This window comes from Lepeophtheirus salmonis, chromosome Z (genome assembly GCF_016086655.4).
Source record: "Lepeophtheirus salmonis chromosome Z, UVic_Lsal_1.4, whole genome shotgun sequence".
NCBI lineage: Eukaryota > Metazoa > Arthropoda > Copepoda > Siphonostomatoida > Caligidae > Lepeophtheirus > Lepeophtheirus salmonis.
Genome location: NC_092584.1, coordinates 18,485,022 through 18,503,895, shown reverse-complemented (window position 1 = coordinate 18,503,895; position 18,874 = coordinate 18,485,022). Strand labels below are relative to the sequence as shown.

General features: G+C 31.0%; 1 protein-coding gene across 1 annotated transcript in view; it reads left to right on the top strand.

Moving 5' to 3' along the window:
- The first annotated feature begins 11,842 nt into the window (after positions 1–11,842).
- Positions 11,843–18,874, top strand: part of LOC121130128 (uncharacterized) — a 72,150-nt gene continuing 65,118 nt past the window's right edge. The window contains exon 1 of the mRNA XM_071893827.1: positions 11,843–11,957. The gene's annotated coding sequence lies outside the window, so the exon portion shown is untranslated. The remainder of the gene's footprint in view (positions 11,958–18,874) is intronic.

Genomic DNA, 18,874 nt, shown 5'->3' with positions numbered 1-18,874 from the left:
ATTATCTGCTTTATAGATTACCTTTATCAGTGTTCTGAACGTTGGTTGGCTTAATTTGAATTTGCTTGTTCCAAGCTCTTTGAACAATTTCCAACAATTATTCAATATTAATTCCATTTTTGGGAAAATGCATTGATAACTCTTGCATTTCCTGCCTTTTTTTAATGAGAGATTACAAGATACAATTAAGACATCAACATAATCCTATTTAGTTTTCTAAATCGATAAATATTTCCTTCGAAAATCGTTTACAACACGTTGACTATTTTTTAATCCGCCTCAAACTGAAAAAAAAGGATAACTTTAACTTTGTGGGTTCTGCATTGAAATGAGTCACTGTAAAGCATCAATGACACTATCAATGCAATATTCAGCGGTGTCCACATAGGGAGGGATATAGCTCCCCCTTCCCCCAAAAAAATGAGCTTTTGATTCATACCAGAAATTTAATATTTGAAAAAAAAAAATTCAAAAAATTTTATATCAAATTTTTCTTATATATATTTAATTTTCGGTATTTTTGTGCCAAACTTTCAGTTTTTTCTAAACAGCTATGGATTTTGAAATTTTTTTCCAAATAAATTAATTTTTTTGAGAATAGCCATGGATTTTTGAAATTTGTTTCCAAATAAATTAATTTTTTGTGAATAGCTATGAATTTTTGAAATTTTTCTTTGCAAAATTTAATATTTGAAATTTTTTTCTATAAAATCATATTTTTGAAATTTTTTCTAAAAAACTTTATAATTGAAATATAATTTTAGATATTTGTTTCCCAAAAATTTAAGTTTCGTTTGAACACAGATGGATTTTTGAAATTTATTTTCAAAAAATTTCATATATGTAATTCAGTTTTAGAAATTTTTCCCCCTAAAATTTCATTTTTGTCTGAACAGCTATGGGTTTTTGAATATTTTTTTTTTTAAAGGAGCTATGAATTTAAATCTTTTTTCGAAAAAATAATATATTTTGATTTTTTTTCTCAGAATTTTTATATTTGAAATTTAATTTCAGAGCTTTTTTTCAACAATGTTATCAGCTCTGGATTATTGAAATTGTTTTCCAAAAAATGTAATTTTGAAATTTTTTGTGAAAAAAATACTAAAAACTAAGCACACTCAAAAATATATGCCTGCGTACGCCCCTGATGCTGGTCCATTATTTGAAATCACAATGGAAGTTATTAATAATTTATTAAGATCAGACTTCTTTTTCTTAAATTTTTTTTTGTTCAGACATTAATCTTTTAGTTAAAAAAATAATTCCTGCAAATTGTTGCACAATATATGGTGCCCCTGCTTATCAGCAAATATTGGCATTCAGCACGGCAATGATAACAAATTATTGGCCCGAAAATTGCTATCCTTTTTGACGAAGTCGTAATCTTTCCATTAATGAGAGCCTCCCACTTTAGGAACTTGTTGGACAGACGGTGTTAATATTTGAGATATTCAATATACATATATTCAATTATATTCATCAGGCTGTCGGGTTCAAGGTCGAAGAAAATAATAAAAAAGCGGATAATGAGGAAAGGAACGAAATTATTATCCATTGAATTATTTTCCCCGCTAATCCTTCGTCTTTATTTATTTAAGAGCTCAGGAATTCAAACATGAAGGATCACTCAGTCTCCAAGTCTGAGATCAGGCCAAACTAAGCTCCAAAGATCGAATTATATCGATCCAAAAAAATATAAAGTCATCTTGGTCAGATCCATAATTTATGTTTTGAATGGGAGGGATGAGAAAAAAGTATGTATACTACAAGGCCAAGTCGAGTCCCAAGTCTTTGTTTGCAAGTCCAATCCCTTGAATATTTTCATCGAGTCAACTTTCAAGTTCTAGTTAAGAATAAATAAATCCATTGTAAAAATATAAATGGCATTCGAGTCCAAGTGCATTAGCAAGTCTGTGCTTCCGAATCCAGTCTTAAGTCAGTGAATAGGTGTTTGAGTCGAGTTGCAAGTCCCTACCTCAGCCTCATAGTAATACTATTTACCATGGTATTATCAAACTGTCATCGATTGATTTACTATAATATCTACAGACATTCTCTTTTCCTTATTGATAACATCATCAACTCAATTAAGACGCAATCCAATATTTAGAGTCATTAAGTGGTTTTTAATATTCATTTTGAGTTCCTATGTATGTGATAAGATGACATAAAAAAAGTTTATAGAGTGAGTAAATGTTTTTTGTTATCTCAATATGAAAAACAAAAAATATATAGTATTTGAAATAGATTTCAAAGAAGAATATATATATATATCTTATTATAAGGAATTCCATTCCACTCCTCTTTAAACTTTGACGGATTGATTTTAAATGTTCCATATAAGTATGTACTTTTTAAATATAAAAATAATTGAACTGTTATAAATTGATTTTCATATACTTTATGTATAGGATGACACTATCATAGATAAAGGATAACAACCACTCTCAAGAAAATTGACCCAAAAAAACATAAAATGCATATTGTTACCCCTGCCAACAAAATCGAACAGAGGAAGTGTTTTAACCTAGGTTTGTTTGAAAGCAGAATGACTAAATAAGTTACAAATCGATTTTGGTGAAACTTTTTATGAGGGTTATACAGCCTGCAAAACTTTCTGCACATGTACAGATTGTTGTTGGCTAGCCAAAATGTTTGGCGTCATTTGTAAAGTATTTATTCCAGAATTGTAGAAAAGGTAGTATTCTTGTTGCAATCCGCGCCGATCAAGACAATATTGGGAGTGCAAACTTCTTAAACATGGATAAGTCGTTTGTATGGAATTTCATGACGGAGGAGACAGCAATACTCAAATCCATGTCACACTTCAAATGACGCTGTGTTTGGCCTCCAATGTCACCATACATCAACCTCATAGATTTCTCTGTTTGGGGAACAGTTGAGCGACTCTCATACATATCTTCCCCCAACAAAAAAATCAAGATGATGTTCAGGATCTTGGAAGAATTCGAGAATCTGCCAAAGGGGACTTTCATCAAGATCTAGTATGCTACGAAGATCGAATCGAGGTCGTCATTGACGCCAAAGGCAATTATACTGAATAATATATTTTTTTAAATTCAGCTATAAATTTGTATATTGGTTTTTAAGAAAATCAGATGATTAGTTAAGGAGAAAACTTCTTTTTTTTTTTAATTGTATAGATTCTGAAATTGAAATCGTGCCCACTATATGTTAACAGTATAACCTTATTATATTTTGTAAGATCAATATTAGAGAAAAAAAAAATTAAGAAGGATTACAGATAAAGTTTTGATTTTTGATTTTTTTTTTTTTGTAGAAAGGTAAATATCTTAACAGGTCAGTGTCAATGTTAAAGACGACACAAAATGTTAAAAACTCAAAATAGATCATAACTTTAATAAATCAGATTCATAACAAAATTAGTGTTGTTAATTTTATGCAGAATTTTACATTTTACTTTAATCTGTGTTCATTTGTTTTAAATTGAACGGATATAAAGGTGTCATTCTACGTCAAACACAGTCAAAAAGACAAAATGTCACAATTAAAAATTGCAACTAAAAAAAACCGTTTTGTCGGTGAAAGATAATAAGCATGCTTTTTTGGTCGAGTAATGTCTAGGTATATGGACTTAATTCCAAATATGGTCAATATCTTTATGTTCATATTTGGTCATATTTGGAATCAGGCGATAAAACTCCACTGCTTTCAGTAAATTTTGTTGGTGTTACATTTTTTTTTCTCCGTCAAACAGTATTATTTTGAACGATTTTAAGTAATCACAAGTAGTGTTGAGTCTGTATTTATTTTGGAATCAAGACTGCCATCCCATTCAGTTCATTCGTCGGTCCGATCCTTTTCATTCCTACATTTCAGTCCTAAAACTTCAAAAATTTATCCTTGAATACCTCACTTAACTTTATCTTGTGTTTTTTTTAAACCAGTTTCTAGTATCGACAGTCTGAAGGACCGATGGTCTTAAGGAAAGGTCGGATCTGGACTGGATTGAATAAATTTTCGAGTGACAAAACACCACTAATCCCAAGATACTAAGAATTGATTAAGTGTTAGTCTTTTTGGAAGAGTGACTCAAAGTAACAGTTCTCAAAAATCTATGGGAAAATATACTGATCTTCATGTTCCCCAAAAACTTTAACAATTTGACAACTTTTTGGATATTTAATTTGTTTTGATAAAAGTATATAGACTTGTAACCCTTTTTTAAGTATAAGAACCCCCTAAGCGGAAGTTTGTTTATCAACAGGAATGTTGGGTAGTAACGTGTTGTTAATACTGGATTACTTTTAATTTTTCAGTAAATAATAGTAAAACGCTATTAGTTTGCTAAAGACGTAAGAAGTGATATGACGAAGTTACTTTTTTCATTGAGTTATATCTAATGACCTATTATGTATTAGTTCATTGACTCTGTCAGTAAGATAAAAATAAGTAAAATTATTTCATTTGATTCATAGTAATAAGTCATAGCATATAACTAAATTACTCTTCAATAGGAGATATAGTTAATATAAATGTCATATTATTCAACACTGATTACCCGTGGTACGCGTACCACATTTTGAGAAATTATCAACTAAAGCAAGGAAATTACCTATTTATTTAAGATAACATGCAAATAGAACAATTCTAGCTATATGTAAGTATAGATATTAATAAGTAATTTTTTGTCTTTCTTCAGAAATGATTTCTTCTAGCTGAGTGCGTTACTGATTACTCTATCTTTTTTTATTCTTCAACTATCTTCAACTTACCTTTTCCATCTTTTTTTTTTTTATCTCTCTCTTCAAAAATACTTTTCAACCTAATTCATAAACGAATTGACACTTATTTTTCCCCTGCTCAATCACAAAAAAACTTTCGTCTTCATCCATCTTCGTCCACCCTTCAACTCTCTCTATTTATAGAAACATTTTCCTCCTCCAATTTTTGAAGATAACTTCTCTCATATAATAATAGTCTGGTATATTATATGTTTTTTCAATCAATAGCATTTCTGAAATAAATATTATTCCAACCAATAATAACGTCTTAGGATTGCTTAATCACATTGACTTATCAAATATATCTTCTCACATATAATTTAATTTTTATAATGGAGTCTCCCTTGACTTAAAATTATTTGTAAGGCTTTTTTGCATTCATTGGTAGCCTATGTAGATAACTTCTTGCTATTCGACAGTGGACAATTCGATGAGGATCATGCCTATTTTGATTTTTTGGAGCAGGAAGTAGGATTTGGACCTCATTGGACTTGCGACGGACCTTTCAAATGCTGCCCAAGAATATATGAGCAGCTTTTTACAATTAGTGTCGTTGTAGGGCAAATATATATACCTTGTCTTTTCGTGTTATTTCCATCTCCTCTGCAGGACATATACCACCGCCTTTTCCTATAGATGAAGCTCAGGAACTGGAATCCTTAATGATACCTTTTGAAAAGTCCCTTTTCAATTCATTTGGTAAAGTTGTCCATATAAAAAAAAAATAATTACAAAGAAATTCAAGTGAAGGAAAGCCCATTCTAAGTCCGAAAAAATAAATGCAAAGATTCACTTATGCTATAATATATATATATAGCTTTGCGAAATTTCCAAGGAGGAAAGAAATAAAAATATTTTTATTTCCACACATCTGCTGACAGAGATCACTATAAACTATAAGGCTCCGTTCTGCCTCATACGATTGAATTTTCAAAAATGAGAGGAATAATCCATAAGAGCACTAATATCTTTATGGTAACAAAAATATACTTTATTTAAAAAGGTATGTTTATTGTAATTTAGCTAATATTCACATCTCTAGTCATACAAAGAGCTAAAAAACTTATGAGACTTGTGGTTAATGTGTCTCTATGATGCTATTTTACCCCAGTCACAAGTAAAATAGAAAAATCTCCTTTTTTTTTTACATGATTGAAGACGTTATTTTTTTGACGGAGGGAATGTTTTAATTATAGGTAAGAAGAAGATGAAAACTAAAACAAAAAAGTAAAAGAGGATTTTGAAACACCTTATGCAACCTATGATAAAGGAGAAGGTAAAAGGGTAAAAAAAACCTTTCGAAGGACACACCTGTAATTACAATTATCTATAAAGAAAATAAGTTGAAAAAAATAGTAATGGCCTATATAGACACCCATTTTACAAAGTGAGGTTGTTTTTGTTTGGTTCTCTGTGTCTATCAATATTTGTTTATTCCCCGAAAAGGTCCGGAGTTATTAGGCGTTGATAAAAGGACAAATATGTTTTATGAATATAGAAGTTAACTTTTCTAAATATCCTCAGTGTTACTACATATAACTTTTTCATGAGCTCACTCACACATGTATTCATTTTATATTTGGATGTTTCCTCCTCAAAAATGAACGAATAATGACTATAGATTTGAAAATGGTCGAAATCCTCATTAGTTCAAATCAAAATGAAAAGCATCCGTTGGTAAATTTGATCAAGGACAAAGATTAACAAAGATAATTAGTGATGTAAACATCGTTTGTATTTTATAGCTACCTTTTTTTTTTTGTATTTTTTTGGAATTGATAATCTAAAGAATGAATTTTCTTTTCCTTAGGATTTGTCAATATTATTTAACTTCAGAGGAGTAAACTACTATTACTATGCTCAATTATATTCAAAGCCTGATTTAACATTTGTGTGTGCCCATGATGGAGAGTCACCTGGAGGATTTGTTGGGGACTTATAATTGTAAATCCTGGTTGGATTCAGGATAGAATTGGAGATCGATATTGGAGTAATTCTTGCCATTATCCTTGTTTATTCACTTCTCTCTCTCCCCCCTTATCACGACTGCTTTTCGGTTTCTTTTTTTTTAACACGCCCGCCCAATATACACACAATTTTCATCACTAGATATCACTTTAAAAATATGGTACTCCATGTTCGCTCATACGTTTGAATTTTCAAAATAGGGATAAATAATTAATAAAAGCACTAATATCTTGCGACTACCAATTTATACTTTTTTCCCGCTCATGATCACGAGAATGTTGACAATTTTCACACCCCTAATAATGAAAAAAGCTTTAGAAAATAAAAATAAATATTGTTAAGGTTGCCAACAACAAATAAACTCTCACATTCAAACATGCTTGGATTTTACAAACTTAAATATTAGTTTTCATCTTTTCTTTTTGAATATAACGCGATGAGCCAGGTAGTACTTTAGTCTCTACAGCTCTCTCTGGTTGAGTTTTGGCTACACAACATGAATGATTGTACAAGGTGTAATTCGTATGTCTCAAAACTAGTGGTTGAAAAAATATGTCAATTTTGTAAGCAAAATATGTTGCGAATATGTTAAAGAAATATGGAAAGAAAAGTGTCACCATATGATATATTTTTTTAAATGCAGTATTTCACATATTAAAATTTTTTAATCTATAAAACTTTGACAACTTAGGATTTTTCCTTTCCTTCGCAGAATATATATTTTGCAGTAAATCAATTGGGTTATACTCAGTGGGTTATCAGACAGGGTTAGTATATCCCAAAAAAACCTTAAACATTATGTTTATTAACTTCAAAAACAATTCCTAGGTGAGATGGAATAAATGTAATAATTTAATATTTACTTATACTTAATCAGTTTAAGTCCATCAATAACTAAAAAAAAGTTTACAAAAATTATTTATTAGAAATGCCCTATAAAAGCCGAAATTTAACAACTTTTTCCCCTTAAACAGTGAAAAAAGTTGGTAATTTTTTAATAAATAAAAAAATGCTGCTTTTGACCAAATGGCATATTTTCCCGAACCCTACTCATAACACACTATTTCCAATTCAAAACTGTCAAACTCAAAACATATATATACCAATTCTATATGAAAATATATAAACATAAAATTGGAAGTACAAATATATATTGATATATATCACGGGCAAAGGACTATATCCTGAAGATATAATTAGGACTTTAAAAGTTTAAATATTTAGACTACTTTGTCCGGAGCAATCTAGAAAAGGAAGTTTCCAATGAAGGCCCCCAGAGTACCATAAGATATTTGAGAACTGGGAAAAGGAGGATTTTCCAGATTTTACTCACTGGGACAGTCAAGAAGGCAGTGGGACGTTTCCGGGGAACGTGTGGTTCAAGGTAGTGGGGATTTTAGTAATTGAATGTCAAATTTATATTAGGTATTATGTTGATTTTTGTGGAAATGTCAATAAAATCAGTTATAAAATAAAGTTCGAGCAGCGTTTCATCTAAGTTTTTGCAAACTTTACGTCTACATAAAAAAAGTTGCATGGATTCTCTTGATTTTGATTGTTTTTGTGCTCATTCATCACATTTATAATTGAGTAATGCTTATTGGGATTAGTAAGAAAACATTTAGATAATTAAAATTAATTACTTCATTTTTTTAGGGAATTGTACAATTGTAAAAAAAATAATAAATAAATCGACTGATTTAATCAAGGTCTATCGTCTTTTAACATATTATTCCTCAATGAAACATTGAATTTATTTCCTCAAAGTTTACTTTGATTAATAAATAAATATAAAATATTAGCAGAAAAAAACATTCATATTATAAATCAATCTTTATAATATGCAAGTAAAACAAATCGGAGTGACCTCCTTGTATTTCCTGGTGAACCAACAGAAGTGCATTCACTCAAGCAAATATGTACAAACTATTAACTATATGATAAAGTATGTAAGCATTAGGGTTGTAGCGGTCTTTAATATGGGATTTAAAATCGGTCCACTCCCTGTCCACCCTCCTTCACAATCATTCCAACTTTTAGATCGTTCTCAAGAAGCCATCATTTTCATTTCAGTGTTGCCAAGTACCTCAGATTACACCAGAGTTTACTTAGAGACGATACTTATATCCGAGACACTGTTGTTAGGAAAAAAGATTGAAAAGCATCTCCAATTTTGTGACGGTATAAATCATAAATAAATAAGTATTAATCTATTTAGAATGAAGTATGAATTAGAATTATAAGGATTCCCAGTTTTTAAAAAATGTCAAATTTTTGTGAGTAGGCAAACTTTCTGCTTTTTTTAAACAGACTGTATATTATGACGCTATAGAGCAAATATTATTCTATACGCCGTCTTTTACGTACGATTCGGGCGCATCCTTAGGATTGAAGACAGAGCATTACAATAGTGTGTTGTATATATGAACTTTAATAGATAGAGTTCATTTAAACCCCTATAATTTATACACAATTATTATTTTTCTTAAACATGCACAAGTTGAATACCTGATCTACATGTAGAGGTATTAGTAGACACACATTAAAGAACTGCATAAATCATCAAGTGACTTGCAGAGCAAAATAAAGGTTAAAGAAGTCAGATAGGTATAAATATGTCAACAGATCTGTTTTTGTCTTATCGCTACTACCCTGTGTACGAAGATAATTGAGTTTAATCGACCATTTGACTCCTCTTCTCTTCCCTTCCCATAATTTCACAACAAAACAAACACTCACTCACTCTGTTTTATGTACAGAATGGATGAGGTGGCCAAGGGAAAAGTGTTCTGTTATCATTCATGGGTTAAATCAACGTATTAAATAATATCCCCAGATTTCCTTTAGAAAAATTATTTCCATTAGCAAATGAAAGGATAGATAACATACATCATTAGTTATAGAGAATACATCATTTCATTGAGGCCCTCCAGTACCTTCTCGTATTCATTGCTTTAATTATAGAGTTTTTGGATGTGACGTCCGCATTGTTTATGATGCCCATTTTGAAAAACTAAACAAGCAAGGCTTATCAAAATAAACATACTTTGTTCATTAATATTAAGGAAAATAGTTAACCCTTGCTGTGTATTTGAATATCAAAATTAGACCCACCAATGAAAGGACTTCAACCTTACTGTCTATATCAAATCTACCCTTCAAATGCCTATTGTGATTATAAAATATATCAGACCCAATGTACTTTCTTACTTTTATTGTATCATACAACTTTTTCTCAAAGGAAATAACCAAAAAAGGGCCCAAAATCAAGTGGAATTCTTCCCAACAATGGAATGATGATCATTATAATTCAGCCAATCAACATCCAGAACATGGTTTAAAAGGAAAGAAACAAAACATCAACGGCCGACAACAAAATAAACTACATATTTTTACATTCAGGAGGTTACGTGAGTAATAGAGAAAGATAGAGTGACTAAATGAAGGAAAGGGGAGTAGACAAACGTATTTTATTGCCCAAGGTTGCCCTTATCGGTCTACCGGTTCAAAACCTGGAACTGACAAAGTCGAACCGATGCCACAATATCTTGCTTATCGGTCTCGGTTCTAGTGCTTATTGTAGTTTGTTGTATTTTTTGGTATATTTAAAACCTTTTAATATTCCATCTGCATATTTTTATGTAAATGAAACATGGCGTGACTATTATTGTATCACGCAATCTTTCATCAGAAAACAAAAACAGAAATCCAGGTTCGCTACCTTTCATTTAATACAAATATAATATTTATTTATTAGGTAGGGGTTCAAAATCAATGGCCTTTACACTAATAAATTTTTAGTTGAAGTCCCCTCTATAAGAAACATTTGTACTATGTATGAGTAGACTAAAAACAATCCTCCATCTTTCTGCGCCCCCTACCCCTAGCCTCCCCTCACGGCCCCAATTAAGAAAACCTTATCTTAAACAACCTTCATTACCCGTGCTCCTGTTGGAACTTGGAGCACTACGCACTCTGCATATAAGGACGCCCCTTGTTTTAAGTATCTGTTACCAAAAAAGAACTGAGACAGAAGACCGGAACCCTGACTGATAAAGCTGATCCGTGACCGAGAGGAAACCGTTCAAAAGAAAAGAACCGGTACTAATAGATAGGATTGTTTATGTTATGTTTAATTACTACAAATTACAATTTTAAAGGAAATAAAAACCTTTGAATAAAGCATATATTCTTCCATCAGCTGCAACAGCGCCCACTACGGGTCTATAGTTATACATGATTAAGTATTTAAAATATGTTATTATATCATTTGACAACATTCTTTTCATTTTGTAGGTAATAAATTAACAATTATACTCGAAAAAATAAGAGACTTCCATTTAATTTTCCTATTTTTATCGTTCCTAATCAATACAAAAAAAATTAATTGTACAAATCTAGGCATTTCATAGGGATTGCCAATTCGTGTTACTTTTATTTAGGGCAAATATCACTGTTTATCATTTGCCTTAAGTAGTATTCAATGCAAACATTAAAGCTTTTTTTATTGTTAAAGGCATTTAACATAATTCAATTAAGATTAATTGGAATTTTGTTTATTTTATGGTGTACAAATATCAGGTTTCACCCCTCAAGATGGTGTTAAAAGTATTATGGTGCAATTACTCACCCTAGTAAAAACGCTCTATACATTCACGGCCATAACTCACTAATACAAACTATAAAGAGTATTTTGTTGTCAGCTGATGATATTTCTGATTCTATTCTCCTAATCCGTTTTCTGAAGATTCATTGGTTGAATGAGAATTGGCTCTTTTCGAACTGTAAACCATACTCAACAAAGATTAAATAATTATTCTATAGTTTGGAAAAATGGCTCTTTGATTATGGGACTTTTTTATTGTTTCTTTTTGGAGGAGAGGTTGTGTGATACAATTACAACATCAAAAGTAATTAGCAATACATCATTCCATTCACGTGACTGTCCGTTACTTTCTTCTTCCCATTTTTTCACCTACATGTGCATTCATTGCTACTTCTATGACGTAGAACAAATCATTTTCACCAACTTGATTGGCTTATTTTATATATATATTTGAAAGTCATCCAATAGTAGGTCTCTTAATAAAGACATGAAGCATATGCCTGAATTTCTTTCTTTACTGAAAGCAGGAAACATATGTGCTTTCCACATTCAAATACTCTTCCTTTTAATAGATAGTTTGTGATCTTATTTTGCCTTAGTTTCGTCTTATTTCAGTGGTAAGTCGACCATTTTTTCATATGTCTATGTGTGGACTCACTAACAAAATATGCTTGTAATAAATTTAATGTATATATGGATGTGATACAAAATGTATTTATCCCTAATATGGATAATTATACGCCTTGAATGACGTAATAGCTCTTAATAGATATTAATACAATGTTTCGTCATAGTAACATCTTGGCATCAAACAAGCCAAAACAAAAATCTTTTAATGGAGTATTTATTATTTATATGGATATAGGTAGAGGGGGACGTGGGTGGTTCGTTGTCAAGATTGTTACACATAATTATACAACATTTGTTTGTTGATCGTATCTATAGAAGTAATGACTTAATTTGTGGGCAAACTGTTTTGAATCTGTTCATATTTTGGACGGAGAACCTGTTGAATAGTACTTATAATGTGGGTTCGAGTCAGTGGTGGAGGAACCATTGAAGGCATTGCATTGTAGACACTGTGTTATCTCGCTAGCACAAAAATGTACAAAGTATTTGTTGTCAGCTGTCGATGTGATTTATATTTTCCTACTAATTTATCTAAGGAGACTACCGTTTCTGTAAATATTTATTTTATTAAGACAACCGATTTTGGATATTGTAAGGGCAATTTTAGACCAACTCCATTGGCTAAGTCAGAATAACTTGCTGATAAATATTACGGATTATTAATCAAAGAATAAAAATGTACTCCACCCAATAATCGTTTACTTTTTTAAATATATTATATATTTCAACTCCAAATTGATTTTAGCCCTATTTTCCTGTTTCTTTTCGTATGAAAGGTTGCATGGTACAAGGAAAATAACAGCCTCTAATATTTATGTAATAAAATAGAAAAGTTGTATGAGTATGACATTATCACTATATAATTAATCTTACAAATTATATCCGTTGCTACTGATTCGAACGCGGGAAACGAATGCAAGAAGTAAGCAAATGTTAGACTTACTCAGAGAATTGTTTGCCACTTTCAATTTTTTTTTTTTTTTTGGATTTGGGATCATTTTCAAGTCTATACAATTTCAAATCCATATTCAAACCCCTTAGTTTGATGTTCTCCTAGGAAGAGAAAGCAATTTCAACACTTAATATATCTAATGCAGCCATCATTGTTTATATTTCATATAATTTTGTGTTGATACAATTAGTTTAAAAGCTATATATTAAGAGTAAACGCATAAGTATGTACATTAAGATAATAACCCTTGCCTTTATGGACCAGCTACGTATATATATATTCTGGTTAATGACAAGCTTTATTTACTTTTAGCGTCATATGACGTCCTTATGGGAAAAGGGTTAAAGATTTGTTGTACCTTCGAGGATTTCTGATGCGTCGAATATAAAACATTTTTACATCGAGGGTGTGTAAATGAGTGAAGATAGTTTAGGTAGATCTTTTTTGGCTTCATTTGTATTTCAGGCGTCCTATCTCCTCTTTCCTTAAAGGGTCAATTCAGGCATTACTATACATATATTTGATTTTATAAGCCTATGTAAATCAAAGATGTGGTTCATTTGTACACCATGTATTACAACTAATAATACTAGACTCTATACAAAATTCAAATCCGGGAGCAGTGTTCAAATCTCCTCCTGAAAGCTCACTCACACTTCAAATCCCTATAAAATCCTTATTTGTCAAGGTAGAACCTTCAAATTTAGAATAATTGATTATTATTAAAATTAAGAAATGAGTAAATGATTAAAAAATATCCCATCACGGATTATTATTTGAGATTTATATTATTGGTGCATGCATGTTTAAAAAAATGTACAACGTCACTTTTTAGATTGCTTTAAATTTAGCTTTGCATGGAGTATACATGTTTAAATAAGTAATGTAAAAATAAATTAAATTTGTAAGATAGGGTTATATCCATCTCTAATGAATTGACATGGAATGAATCAATAGTCTTTTCACACCCACTTACCAAAAATTGGAATAAAAAACCCCATAGTTGACGTAAACAATATCTGAATTTAAAAAGTAAATAAGCTATAAAATCGAATGGGCAATCGGTATCAAACTTAGTTATCTATCTCAACTTATTAAAAAATTATGGCCGATTATGTATTTTTAAATTTTGTGGTACCTTTACCTTTGACCTCTCAAAATTGAATTGCCTCTTACTGTGACCATATACCCATCTTCGTACCAAGTTTGATCAAAATCATGAATGACTTTTGTCGTAATCCTTGTGACCAACAACAAAAAAACAGGCTCAAAAACATAGCCTCCATTCAACTTCCTTGCGGAGGTAATTTATAAATTTCTATTACTTTTATTCATGATTGATTATGTGCTAACGGATCTCATATGTAAATATGGAGATATTCCCTCCATTGCCTCTCAAGAAAACTCATGTTTTACACTTGTGCACATAAAAGGACATTATCTTAATGTCACGGATACAGATTCAATGTTGCTGATAAGGTATCTTTTCCATAGGGATTTGAAAGGGCGTGTAAAATCATTTTTACCCCTCCTGTGGATAAGTCCTGATATCATTTAAGAGACTTGATCAAAACAAACCAGAGCAGTAAACAATGAAAAACAAGTATCGTGGAATACAGATAAACGAATGAAAGAAAATCACATTCATGATTAATTATATCTAGTTTTATGGATAAAGAGCTTATTCATTATAAGTCCACTGCAAAGACCAGCTTTTTCATCTTCAAATATATATTTTACTCAGATGTGACAATCCCATGTTTCTGCACTTCAATATATTTAAGTTGTAAAGTTAATAAAAACCTATCAAAACAAAATTCTCAAAATTGAGTCTGGGATCTATATATATATATATGTTATTCCACAAATATTCTAATTAATCCTTTGGAGGTGCCGCAAATTATACTTAAAGTATTTAAAACTCATTGATACAATGAATTAATGATAAATTCATATAATTATTTTCATAGATCATATTAAGACTAAAGGATTTAACTTATAATTCACTTACTCGGGTATCTCAGCTCAACTCATCTCAGAAATCTGAATGGAACGCTGATAATTGACTAAAGTATGTCTATTAAATATTGGGAAGTATTTATTACAAATATGATGTATAAAAATTAATTTGATATTGATTTTTGTTCAAGATTTTTTTCATGTTGACGCTGCGAAATCCTTTTCTAATAGAAGATTAATAATTATTTGAATTTTCTCAATATAGCCCGATCTTTTTTGCTTTTAATTTAATGCCTGATTTTTTTTCCTATTCTGATTTATGAGTTGTATACATATGTTATATTTATGTACACATTTAACTTCATATAACGTCATTGGAGATCGATGTTCACAATTGACGTCATCTACAACTCATCTATAGAATTGGCATACCGGGTGCGACTAAGAAATCTGTACACCTTTAATCTAGAACTGTATCATCAAAATGTATTTCAGCAACCAGTTTTTATAGGTTATGTCAATTATATAAGAATAACTAACCATCGATATCAGTAATAATGGCTTCTAGGTAGCCATGAACGCCTAGCACAAATTGTGGATGTAATCCTCAGACATGGCATCCCAGTGCTGGTTGACGGTATCCTTGAGGTTGTGGATATTTGGGTGGCCGACGGTGCAGGACTTGGACTCAAAATGCACTCAAAAAGTGAAATCCAATGTGTTGGCATCTGATGAGTAGGGGAGCCACATTATCTTTGGTCAGAATGGTAAATTGTCCTCTAACCACTTCTGGGACTTTTTGGACGTGGGTGCAGGCGCGCCATAATACTAGAACACCCTGTTCATGTCCAGGTAGTTGGTCTTGACCCATGGTAACAACTTCTCCTCTCCTGGTGCCTTGCCAGCGTTAAAAGTGTGCGGACTAAAATTCGTTGCTAACGTTCAGATGGCATTTTCTCTACTTCTAAAACTTTTTTTTTGCCGCACCCGGTATGAAAATTTTCAATGAGATAAAAATTCTTTAAAGGGACGAATAAAATTCGTCCACTATAAATCATAATGGTTTTAAACCGATTTAGGATTTGCATACCGAAACCAAACATCGAGTCCGAATCAAGCCTCTAGGTTTTGAACACGAGTTCTCTTTCAAGTACAATCACATTTATTGTCATGTTGAGATCATTTAAGTGTGATGTGCTAGTTTAATAAGACTTTATACTGGAGTCTCCTGTTCTGGTATGTACAAAAGACGGAAGTGGATGTTGCATAAAGAATGGTCACCTGTCTTTTATGTTATGTACAAAGTGATAAACATATTTGTTGATAAGATGCAATGCAAACATAAAAACGTTAATTAATTAAAAATCCAAGTTCCTCGTACTCCTAGGAACTTTATATATAAATCAAAAAAATAATATAAATGATCAAAAGTGCAATAACGAGAATCAAAATCAGAATAATAGAATATTTAAAAAAAAGGACTTGACCTTTTTAATAAATGTCCAATAGTCAAAAGGAAGATCCATATATACTACTTGTATATAAGTAGTTATTCCAAAGTCTTGAATAGTTTGTAAGGCGTTTAAGCCAAAGATCATAGAAGTTTATTCATCTATGATTCAGCTATTCCATAAATGTTTAGTCAGCGTTGATTAATATGATCTTTCAAGTTCAACTTTAGAAACATAGTTTTGAGTGCTACGTAAAGTTATACCTTAGATAATAATTATAAGGAAAGACATATAATGACTAGAGTCGACGTTGAATCATTCAACGTCATAGTTACGCAACCTTACATGTTTAAAATATAGTTAGACATACTGGTATGCTAACAAAATAAACTAAAAATAAACATGGTAACCCTGAAATTCTGAATTGTTTTTTTTTGAGAAAAGCAGCTTATGAGAACAAAAAAAAAACACTTTATAGCAGTTGAATTATTTATACTCAAGTTTTATATTAAAAAAAACCGCTTGCCCCGCAAAAATTGACTATAAAATCATAGGGGCGAAGGGAAACCTGAGAGTCTTTTAAATATATTCTTGGCTAAGATAGCTCTAATTTAAAATAACGCTCATTTCCGAAACATACTAGCCCTGACCAAAATCCTCTTCAGTGATACAATGTGCCAATGTCTTTATGGTTAGAAGATCATAATCACTTTTTTATAGTTGACAATTAAATCCTTATTCTTAATTATATAATACCTCTGGCCACTAATAAAACTCTTGGCAATAAAGTCTTTCAACATAATCTGATTAACCAATCCTACTGATGAAAAGGATAAGTCTTTTGTGTTATGACTAAAAAATCCTCTTATCCACTTTATGATGTATAATATTAACTTTTGTAAATAATTTATCGTTATCCTCATATAAAATGTTCCCCTTCCAAAAAAAAAATCAATTTGTCTTTTCACAAAAAAAAATATATTTTTGTTCAAAAATTTTATTTCTTTCGTTACAAAATTTCAACTCTTTTATTTTCAAAAGGCGCTTTTTTTTATTTTTAATAAAAAGTGGTGTTTGTCAAATTTAGGATTTATAAACAAAACAAAAGTCTTTATAGAGGGTAGTCTAATGACGTCACCATAATATCACTTGAACCACCACTTGGAAATACAATCCAGTAACGATGATCAGATTGCAAAATTGGTATGAAAAATAACTTGTCATCTTCATATATTTATTTTTCGATGGTCATGACTGTAACTAAAAAGTCGACAACAGAGAAAGATTTAGTACTCTGAAATTTCCTTGATGTTATTATTATTTTTTTTTTTTAAATAATTGTATTTACGCATTTACCACGTATAAATTTGATTAAGATCGAAATACCTAGTAGGAAAATTGATATAGTCATGAACGATCTAAAATAATGATCATACCTTGACTATTAAATTACACCTATTTAATGACACGTCTTATAGTTAAGTCTTTGCAACCTTTTAGTAGACTGTATAGTGTACCTATTAAAGATATCATGTACCATCAACCTTCACATACTTAAACTTTAAGTTTCTCATTCTGTTTTTCTTTTTAAAAAGTCTATCTTAAATACAAGCCCCTTCTGTTTTAAACACAACACTTTTGAAAATTCCAAAAATAGTTATATGTAATTCATAAAAAAAAATATATCACATTCAGGCACATAACAAAGGTATATGTATACCAACATGAAATCATTCTGAAGAAAGATCAAGAAAATGAAAAAATCCCAATTTATTTGGTTACTTCATATATACGTACAGCTTAATATTTCATAGATATATTTGAGCCAAATGTCACCTTATTATTCAAATTACTGGGACGAGTGAAGATTCCCATTAAATGAAGATTCTTTATTTGATTATAAGGGCATATATTGGCACGTACACACACACAAAAGGTGTAGTTGAAGGGGCTCACATCAGGGATGTAGGGGGCCAAAAATGTCCAAAAATAGTTTAAAGATTTTTTTCATTCCTGTTTTCAAAACTGGCCTCTCCATACACAGAATGATGGTTCCACCCACTTTTTTATAGCTCTCTGGAGAGTCTGGTGGGAAATCCTGTGGGTCCTTATAGATTTGAGGGGATTGGCCTGACCTGTTTTCTTTAACTCCTCTGTGTCCAGTTTGGCCTTTTTGCCAGAGCCTTTCCTCCTTTCCAACGTCTATGACTTGCTGACAGCGTAGACAGTGATCCTAAAGACGCCTAAACTACTTGGATTGCGTGAATGGAAATTTGTCGATTACATCCAAGTGTCCTTTTCTCGACTTGTGAATATGAATTAATTCCAATCACTCAAACTTAATTGATTATTGAATTAGTAAGTGTTAAGATTTTAATATTATATGGCCCTTTCAGTATCTATCAATTTCTCAACCTCCTTTTTAGAAATAATTATGGCTAATTTAAGTGCAGATTGTGGCACTTAATGTGACCTTATTGGACATGATGACTAAATTTGGCCGGTTTGTGCCTTAATTACTAGTTCCAGCTAGGTGGAGAAC